The sequence below is a fragment of the Triticum aestivum genome, chromosome 1B (assembly GCF_018294505.1).
Source record: "Triticum aestivum cultivar Chinese Spring chromosome 1B, IWGSC CS RefSeq v2.1, whole genome shotgun sequence".
In the NCBI taxonomy this organism is placed as follows: domain Eukaryota; kingdom Viridiplantae; phylum Streptophyta; class Magnoliopsida; order Poales; family Poaceae; genus Triticum; species Triticum aestivum.
In genome coordinates, this window is record NC_057795.1 from 661,281,750 (window position 1) to 661,292,267 (window position 10,518).

General features: G+C 44.9%; 1 non-coding gene across 1 annotated transcript; it reads right to left on the reverse strand.

Annotated features, from left to right (window-relative positions):
• Window positions 1–9,666: 9,666 nt before the first annotated feature.
• TRNAR-ACG (transfer RNA arginine (anticodon ACG)) lies at window positions 9,667–9,739 on the reverse strand. The gene has a single exon. It is a non-coding gene; the product is annotated as a tRNA-Arg (tRNA).
• Window positions 9,740–10,518: the final 779 nt, after the last annotated feature.

A 10,518-nucleotide genomic window follows, 5' to 3' on the forward strand; every position in this document is an offset into this window, starting at 1 on the left:
TTACCAAGTTAAAAGAGCGTTGTCGTCGAGGCCACCCCAAACCCTTGAAGCGTTGTGTCGAGGCCACCCCAAACCCTTGAAGCGTTGTCTAGGCCACCCCAAACCCTAGAGAAGCAGCGTCGAGGCCACTAACATGATTCCTTATTGTGATTAGCTAGCTAGTTCTACGTTTGCCACTAATATATATCCATCTGTACCATGTTTGAATAATAATTGACATGTTGTAAATATTTGCAGAAACTATGGAGCACTCCCGAGACGAAGCAACAGAAGCGATGTTGGGGGACATAATCGCACAAGGAAGTGATGTCGTTGCGTCATTTCTCAACGACACCGATGGTCAGGAAGGACTGGGTGAAGAAGAGGGCTATGTTCATGATGGCTCCGGCCCATTAATGCCGGTACAAGAAGAGGGCTATGTTCATGATGGCTCCGGTGACCCAATGGAGGTACAAGAAGGAGACCGTGCTGACTGCTCCGGTGACCGAACCGAGTCCGGCCAGGTATATATATATATATATTAGTTAAGCCCGTGCTGACTAGTTAATTGATGCATTCATTGTTTTGGTATATGTACACATATTAATTAACTCTCGTCTTTCTTCCTTTTTCTAGCCCTCCGGATCGAGCACAACTTCGGTAAGGAGACGAGGCCCGAAGAAAAAGTTGAGCTCGGATGAAAGGTTTGAGATCACAGCAATCGCGCCCGACGGCGAACCGATTGAACCCATCCGGACAAAGAACACATTTTCTGCTCAGTGTAGGGTTCTTGTTAGGGACAAGATCCCTATCAGTATCCACCAATGGTATAAGCCGAAGGAGGAAGACCCTGAGGTGTCTTATGTCAATGATATGCAGAAAGATGATCTTTGGATTGAGCTGAAGGCAAATTTCACCCTACCGCCAGAGGAGGATCCAGAGAAGCCAATTAAAGAGCAATTAATCAAGTCTTGTGCTCTTAAGAAGATGGCAAGCCTATTCAGGAGGTGGAGGAAAGAGCTGAACAAGTTTGTCGACAAAGAAGAGACACCAGAATTCATCGGCAAATATGAGAAGATCAAAGATCACTGGCCCGCATTTGTGACCCACAAGACATCGGAAAAGAGTAATAAGATGTCGGTGACAAACAAGCAAAATGCTGCGAAGAAGAATCACCATCGCACGGGGTCAGGTGGCTACCTCAAAGCCTGGCCTAAGTGGTCCAAGGCTGAGAATGATCTGCTTGATAAAGGGATCGAACCAGAGACAATGAACTGGCCAGACCATTGCCGAACTTGGTTCTTCGGGGCTGGCGGAACCTTGGACCCTGTATCAGGAAAGTGCCGTTGGATGGACGAGCAACTGAAAGTACCAGTCAATAAGCTTCGGCACTATATCGATGCAGCACAACAAGGGACGTTCGTTCCAGACAGGGAGAAGGACGACCTCACAATGGCCCTCGGGAATCCTGAGCACTCTGGACGGACACGAGGCACGCCAGGCTCCATTCCGTGGAAGGTTGGTTTTCTGGACACAGGGGGTTACAAAACCCAGGAGAGGAGGAAGAAACTGGAGCAGAGCCAACTGGAGGCGCTGCACAAAAGGGTAATGGGGCTAGAGGAACGAGAAGCAGATCGCAGCAAACGACCCGCCGAAGCTTCCCCCGAAGCTACCCCGCCATCTCAGCGGAGAAGCAGCGTGGCTTCCACCGAGCTGCTTCAGCCGGAGCATGTCTTGACGGCTCCTGCCAGCTATTCCATGGATGCTATCACGGAGTCTCAAAATTGCCACATTATGACGCAATGGATGAATTTGAAGGTCAAGGCGGCTGTTGGCTTTGTTTATCCTACTGAACCCGGCGCAACTTTTCACTGCCGGCTGATTCCAGAAGGATATGCTAGGGTGATGGTGGATGAAATAACGGAGGGATTTGAGGACCTCCAGCTTGACCACCCTACCGGTGAAGGGGAGACTAGGCCGGGTTCTGCTCCGAAGACTCCATGCCTATGGCGGAAGGAGCTCATCAACCTTCCGAACTAGACGCCTCTGCCTCCTCCTCCTCCTCTGGCGAGTCAGGGCACTCCGCCTCCTCCACCACCTCCTCCTCCGGCGAGTGACGATCAGGGCACTGGGCCTCCTTCTCCGGCGTGTGGCGGCACTCCGCCTCCTTCTCCACCTGCGTTGGCGTGCCCCAGCAGCCAGCAGCCTCCTCCTTCTCCGCCTCGCCAGCAAGGGCGGAAGAGACCCGCCACCGCCCCGGCTGCTCCGGTGCGTCGTAGTCCTTCTCCTCTGCCTCGTAAGCAAGCATGAAAGAAGACAGACGCCGCAACCGCTCCGTCTGCTCCGGCCTCTAGTAGTACAGCCAGAGGCGGGAGGCAATACAGATACGGTCCTTCTCTCAAGCCTCTAGAGAAGTTACCGTACAAGAGGACCGAAGAGGAAAACGCGAAGATCGTGCGGGCCAAAGTGGACGACTTCTTTGAAGGGTTTAAAGAAAAGAGACATCCACCTCCGAAGGAGAAGGTAGATCCGGTGAAAGCAAAGCACACTCTCGATGCCCTGAGGAAACCAGCAAAGTCTCTGCCGAGAACCAACTATGAGCGCATTACTGAACAGACATATCTCCAAGCGGAGCAGTCAGGAAGTACTGTCAGACATCAAAGGTCAAAAGAACGAGTGGCTGCGAAAAAAATTGCCCAGCTCGGCGAACAAGCAAATCAATCGTGCCCCCCGCTCAATGTGTCTAGTGGCGACATCGTCGCTAATGCTCCGGGGACGGTGGCCGGTTATGGCAATCTTGCAGATTACTTGCCTGATGATCAACTTCCTGATTTCATGGAGGTGGACGAACACAGATACGAGTACGGGAAGCCTCTCGTCAAAGATGAAAAATCTCTAACAACGATGATGCGAAGATTCCATAATTGGTACATGAAAACCTACAGACAGTCTGGGGGGACGAATAGTTTGTATCTGAACATTACAGAGGAGCACGACCTCGTTGGAACTGATCTGTTGCATGTTCCATTTGAGGAGTTCTTCAAGTTCTTCAATCAAAAGGCCCTTGATAAATTAACGGTCTTTTGCTACTATCTGTAAGTACTATTTCCGTCATTAAGTCTCTATATATAGCTCAGCTCTTTCATTGCATGTATTTATAATTAATTATCCTTAATATATTATGCAAATTGAAGATCGTCGAGTGAGAAAACAATAAATGTATGATATTGGGTTCATTAACACAAATATCATAGATGAAATTCAGGTTAAAAAGCACGCCGAAGAGGCCAAGGCCAACTTGCTACAATCGTTGATCAAAAATCAAAACAAAGATACCATACTCTTTCCTTACAACTTCGAGTGAGTGTTACTGTCGTGTGCATATTCGGTTTCCCTTATTACTCGAGCGAGGTTATAGTAGTGTAATTGATGAGTTATGCATGCGTGCGCAGCTTCCACTATGTTCTTCTGGAGATTAAGCTTGAGCGGGGACTAGTAACCGTCTTAGACTCGAGACGAAAAGATCCTGAAACCTATGCGGACATGACTAAATTGCTCAACAAGTAAGTTCAATCGATCATTATCGCACCATATCGGCAACTTTTTGTTCATTTCCTGATATTTCAAGTAATAATAATTATTTTCTTTGTCTTGCAGGGTTTGGAAACAGTTCACCGCAGAAGCTCCGGGACTGCCGAAGGAGCTGCGATATACATACCCGAAAGTAAGTACTACTGGCTAGCTAGTTGCGCGCATCTCCCGTTGATTCTATAGCTATACTTTCATCAATGCCATTTATAATGCTTCATTATCAGTTTGATTGACCTCTATTTCTCGTAAAGTGCTTGTGGCAGGAACAAGGGAATGATTTCTGTGGATACTACGTGTGCGAGTTCATCTACAACGCGACTTTGAAAAATAAGCGGGGCTACTCTAAAAGACAATATGAAGTGCGTAAGCAATAATATTCACAATTTCATTTTATTACACCATCATTTCTGTTGAGTTTCATTCATATATATGTATTAATTAACCCCCTTCTTCAAATTAGACGTGGCAGATGCGGGATGAACTCCTAGAACAAGATCGCATAAAAGCAATTCAAGAGGAATTGGCGGGATTCTTTCTTGACCAGATCATCAATAAAGCCGGAGAATACCATGTGGAAGTTGATTTCAATTGCTAGGGGATTGTAAGAGATCTTACATATTGTATATGTATGTAGCCAGTAGCGTCGGATAGATAATACGAAAACATGTTGTTCGACCAATCTCACGGAGAAGGAGAGGTCGATCGATCACTTCTCTCGGTATGCATGACGCACTTCTGTACTTAATGGTTCCCTTCATTTTCTTACTAGCTAGCGTGTCGAGGGCCTCTCTATGTATAGTACGTAGCGTCGACCAAGCACGGACATAAGAGAGGACACTTCTCTCTATTAATTAGCTAGCTAACACAATATATGAAACACCTAAATTAACCACCCAAAATCCCCAACCCTCCCCCTTTCAAAAAAAACAAAAACCCCAGCCACTGAAATGCTGACGCATGGATGCCTTTTGGTCCCGGTTGGTGCCACCAACCGGGACCAAAGGCCCTCTTGCCTGGGCTCGGCGCACCGGCCACGTAGAGGCCCATCTGTCCCGGTTCGTGTTATAACCGGGACTAAAGGTCTAGGGCATTAGTAACGACCCTTTAGTCCCGGTTCAAGAACCGGGACAAAAGGCCCTCACCAACCGGGACTAATAGGTGTTTTTCTACCAGTGGACCTCTCTCTTCATCTTTCATGCCCTTTTCTCTTACTGTTCTTCCCCTGAGATCTCTATAGTGGAGCTCTATATTAGAAACTGGGACCTACGTTTTCGCAGGATGTTGTCACCTGAAGAGTTGGAAGATTGCACCGCCTCACCGCTATCTTCCTTGAGCTCTCGGAGATTGTGGATTCGGTGACTTGGCCCCATTCTCATTTTGGGTGTTTTCGGTCAAGTCTCTTTATAATAAGTTGATGGAGGTATTGTCGTCAATAGGTTTAATGGAGTTTGGAGGACTCACATTCCCCTAAAGGTTAACATTTTTATGTGACAAGCCATGTGTGGCAGATTGTAGGCATTTGATCAAATCTGGAAGCGTAATGGCCCTGTCTCTAAATTTTTTGTCATGTGCGGATTGATTGAAAACTCTGGTCATATCATTTTTCATTGTCCTCTAGCTCAATTTTCTTGGAGTTGCTTCAAAGAATGGTTGGGCGTGTCTTGGGCACCGTCTACTTTCGAAGATCTTTGGCCCTTGGCTCGCTCCCTGGTGGGACAACACAAACCGCTATTTTAGTTTGGCTTTTCAGCTTTGTGCTAGATCCCGTGGACCACCAGGAACAAATTTATAATTAAGCATTGCTTCCCTAACAAGGCTCTTGACCGTATTTTTAAACTGTCCATTCTTTTGTTGGAGTGGAAATCATTGACTAAGAAGGGCGACAATGATGCAGTGGAGCTTCTGATCTCTCGCTTAAGGGCTACGAGCCTACGGCGAATTCTATTCTGAATGCAGATCAAGCTCAGCATCCTTGGATGGGCTCTAGCGCTCCTCTCCTTCGTATTTTGTTGTTGTGGTTTTTAGGTTGCCTACGTGCCGAATAATGATAACTTTGACGGCAGATGGTCGTTCATGTTTAATACTATTATTGAAAGCTTGGATCTGAGAGAGATAGAGCTTTCGGGCAGAAAGTTTACCTGGGCTAACGCGATGCCAAATCCGACGTTTGAGAAGTTGGATCGAGTATTGGCTAGTGTCGAATGAGAACAAAAATTCCCCTTTGTAACAGTTCAGGCACTTTCTCGTGGTATTTCTGACCACACGCCATTGTTTCTTGACTCTGGTGAGGCTACCCATTTGGGTAATAAAAATTCATTTTCTTTCGAGCTTGCTTGGTTTGAGAGAGAAGGCTTCCTTGATCTCGTAGCCAGATAGTGGGCTAAGGATGCAGGAGGTAGGACCGCGCTTGAGCGTTGGCAGAATAAGATTAGGCACTTGAGAAGCTTCCTACATGGGTGGGCTAAGCATCTTAGCGGGATTTATAAGGTGGAAAAAGAACAGTTACTTACTCTTATTCAGTCCCTCGATGTAAAAGCAGAAACCACGGTTCTGCCAGCCATGGAGCTTCATGCAAAGCTTGACGCGGAGATGAGGCTGAAAGAGCTTCTTCGTGAGGAAGAATTAAAGTGGGCGTTACGGGCCAAGGTCCGAAGAGTAGTCCAGGGGGACGTGAACACTCAATTCTTCCACATGATCGCTAATGGCAAGCACAGAAAAAGAGGATCTTTCAGCTTGAGCAAGATGAAGGAACGATTCTGGGTCAGGAGAACTTAAAATTATATATTACTGAGTATTACAAACAGCTGTTTGGACCTCCAGAGGATAACTGTGTGTCACTGGATGAGTCTAGGATTGAGGATGTGCCTCAACTTACTGCTGTTGAAAATGATATTTTAGTTGCTCCCTTTTCTGAGAAAGAGGTGTTTGAGGCCATTTCTCAGATGAAAAATAATAAGGCTCCCAGCCCGGATGGATTCCCGGCCGAGTTCTATAAGAAATGCTGGCATATCATTAAAGGAGATATGTTGCCGCTGTTCCATGATTTATTCTCTGGCCAGCTTCACCTTTTTCAGCTGAATTTTGGAACGATAACCCTGCTTCCTAAGAAGACAGAGGCAGTGAGAATAGAGAAATTCAGGCCCATCTGTCTTCTTAATGTTAGTTTCAAAAAATTTACCAAGGTCGGGACGAATAGGCTCACACAGATTGCGCATGCTGTGGTGCAGCCTACTCAAACTGCTTTCATGCCGGACAGGAACATCCTCGAAGGGTTTGTGGTCCTTCATGAAATGCTCCATTAGATTCACACGAAAAAACTTGATGGAGTTGTTTTCAAGGTGGATTTCGAGAAAGCGTACGATAAAGTCAAATGGCTGTTCCTTCAACAGGCCTTACGCATGAAGGGTTTTGATGAAGCTTGGAGACGCCAAGAAGAATCTTTCACGCAAAAAGGGAGTGTTGGAATTAAAGTGAATGACGACATAGATCATTATTTCTAGACACACAAGGGCCTGAGACAAGGTGATCCAATGTCTCCTATTTTGTTCAACATCGTCGTTGACATGTTGGCAATCTTGATAGGTAGGGAAAAGGAAGCTAGTCAGGTGGGTGGCTTGGTGCCTCATCTAGTAGATGGTGGTGTGTCCATCCTGTAGTACGCTGATGATACAATCATCTTTATGGAGCACGACTTGGCAAAAGCGAGAAATATGAAGTTGGTGTTATGCTTATTTGAACAATTGACCGGTTTGAAGATTAATTTTCACAAAAGTGAGTTGTTCTTTTTGGTAGAGCCAATGAGGAACAAGAAGCTTATAAGCAATTGTTTGGATGCGAATTGGGAGCATTACCTTTCACGTACCTAGGTATACCCATTCACCATCGTAAGCTGATAAACAGATAATGGAAGTGCATCGAGGATCGGTTTGAGAAGAAACTGAGTTGCTGGAAGGGCAAACTTATGTCATATGGAGGCTGATTGATTCTTATTAATTCGGTGCTCACGAGTATGCCTATGTTTCTCTTATCTTTCTTTAAAGTCCCAGTTGGGGTTAGGAAAAGGCTGGACTTCTATCGATCTCGATTCTTCTGGCACAGTGATGAACTAAAGAGAAAGTACCGACTCGCCAAATGGGATATCATCTGTCGACCAAAGGACTAGGGGGGCCTTGATATTGAAAATCTTGAAGTCAAGAACAAATGCCTTCTAAGCAAATGGTTGTATAAGTTATCAGTTGAGACTGAGGCAACTTGGGCGCAGATTCTCCGTAACAAGTATTTGCATTCTAAGACTTTGTCGCAGGTGACAGTGAGGCCGACTGATTCGCCGTTTTGGAAGGGGCTTATGAGAGTCAAAGTTGCTTTCTTTAATAGAACAAAGTTTATTGTTGGGAATGGTAACAACACTCGCTTCTGGGAGGATACTTGGCTTGGTGAAATGCCGTTGGCGTTTTAGTATCCCTCTCTGTATCGTATTGTTCAACGACGTGATGCTCTCGTTGCAACGATTATGCAGTCCATTCCTCTTAATATCCAGAGGGTGCTTATTGGTGACCGGTGGGAAGCTTGGCTTCATCTGGTGACTAGACTGATGGAGGTTCAGCTAGCTCAGCAGCCCGATCAGTTGTGTTGGAAACTTACTAGGTCTTGAGAATTCACAGTTAAGTCGATCTATATCGATGTTATCAACTCTAGTATTATTCCTAGTTCCAAACATGTTTGGAAAGTCAAGGTTCCTTTGAAAATTAAAGTGTTTATGTGGTTTGTACATAAACAAGTCATTTTAACAAAGGATAATTTGGTTAGGCGCAACTGGACAAGATCTACTAGGTGTAGTTTCTGTGATCGGAACGAAACCATCAAGCACCTTTTCTTGGTGCAAATTGCCTTTAACATTACTCCTCCGAATTCGGTCAGTTCGTTATTTGGAACGTGGCTTGTTGGGATAGAGTCCGAAACAGCTAGACACATTCGCGTAGGAGTATGTGCGTTGTTATGGGCAATTTGGAACTACAGAAATGATTTGGCTTTTAACAGAACAACAACTATTCATTTTTTGCAGGTTTTATTCCGAGCTACTGCGCTGATCCGTATGTGGTCCTTGCTCACTCCGACGGCGGCCAGGGAGCGTTTGGTTACTAGATCTGTCCGGTGGGAAATGGTAGCGCGGGATATCTTCAACCGGTTTGGATGGCGGTCATGTAATAGGATAGACGATTAGTTTACCTATCTTTGTTATGTCAGCCGGTTGTGGCTTTTGGGCCTTTTGTTTGTGGCGTTGTGACTCTTTGTGAGCTAGCCATTTATTTGTTTTACGACTTTGCGACTTTGTTGAACATCCTTATTTATTTATAAATGTGGCCGTATGCATCATTCTGATGTAGAGGTCGGGGAGTCCCCCTTTTCGAAAAAAAGTGCCGCGAACTTATGCTGCCTATTGTGGCTGTCTGTACAGTTTATGTTTACTTTGCCTGGTTGGGTGGTGTTTTTTTTGAGATAGTTGGCTGATGTGTTGGTTGTGGAACCTTTGAGTGAAGCTTCGTGAGTTTATTAATATAATAAAGTTGGGCCGACTCCTTTTATCTAAAAAAAAAGCATTAGCACAGTTGACAATTTTAAATGAAACAAGCTGAAGATAATTGGATGCCATGACATAAAAGAAATACTGCTTTTCAATCTCAATCTTCGCCTCAACACCAGTGCTCCAACACTTAAGAGTTATTTTGTAAGGGAAACGACTGTGTGTGTGTGTGTGTGTGTTGGGTAGCTAGCCCAAGGATAAGAATACCCATCCATGAAATTTGTACATACATGTAGGGAACATCCACATGTACGTGTGAAAGAACATGAGGCGTGCCTTACAATAACAACAAGCATTCGTTTCCCTTGGGGAAAATCCACATCTACGTGTGAAGGAACATGAGGCGTGCTTAATTAGAATGGTCTTTACATGGATATTAACTTATTTGTGACACATTTATCTGCGCTATTTTACCAGCATGATCCTTTTGTTTTGGAAAACAAACACAACATCAGCAGCCTTGCAACTCCCTGCAAAAAAGGAACCCTTATAGAAAACTGTATTACAAAATGTGCCGACTCCGCTGGGGATCGAACCCAGAATCTCTGGTTTCGTAGACCAGCGCCTTATCCATTGGGCCATGGAGTCACTGTGTTGTTACTAACGGCACGCTAATAAGGGCACAGTAATTATTTACTAGTTCTGTCGACTACAAGCCGGGAGCAAGAAAGAAAAGGTGAGAGTGCTCCAACATGTGCAGTTATTCAAGGAAATGGCTCGTAAATTCGCCTTGGTTTCATCGGAATTTGTTTATTTAATTCGTCCATTAATTTGTTCAAATAGCTAGCCCGAGGTCTTTCCTTATGACTCCAGTGCTTAACAGTGCTTAATAGTTCTGTGGGGTGCATTTTTTTATTTCGAGATGGATTGGAAAATCCGAGATACAGTGACCTTGTACAAAAGGTGTCCAAAAATGTAAGTAAGATCTCCATATCATTGAGTCTGAAAAACTACTGCACCATCTTTTTTTGATTGTATTTATATAGATGCTCTGTTCTACCCTCAACTTCAGCTTCTCTTTGCTTTTTAGTTGGTTATATCATCTAGCAATGTGTGCTTAGTTGTTTGGTTTGCACTGAATATTTTATAGCTGATATACATTTTCCAGGTATATTTGGTTGCAATCTTTTATGTGCTTCTCTGAATTGATAATGATAAGTTATGTTCACCGCACCTCTGCCACCACCGCTGACGCTGTTTCCATGATGGTGGGGAAGGCGCTGGGTGTGGGAGCTACTTCTCAGCCTTGCCGGGTTAATTTAGAGCACTATGTGTATTTCTTATTATCTTATGAAACTTTTGACCAGCATGGTATCTGACACCGAGTGTTTCACATTATTCATAATCTTCAAATGTTGTGATGTGGT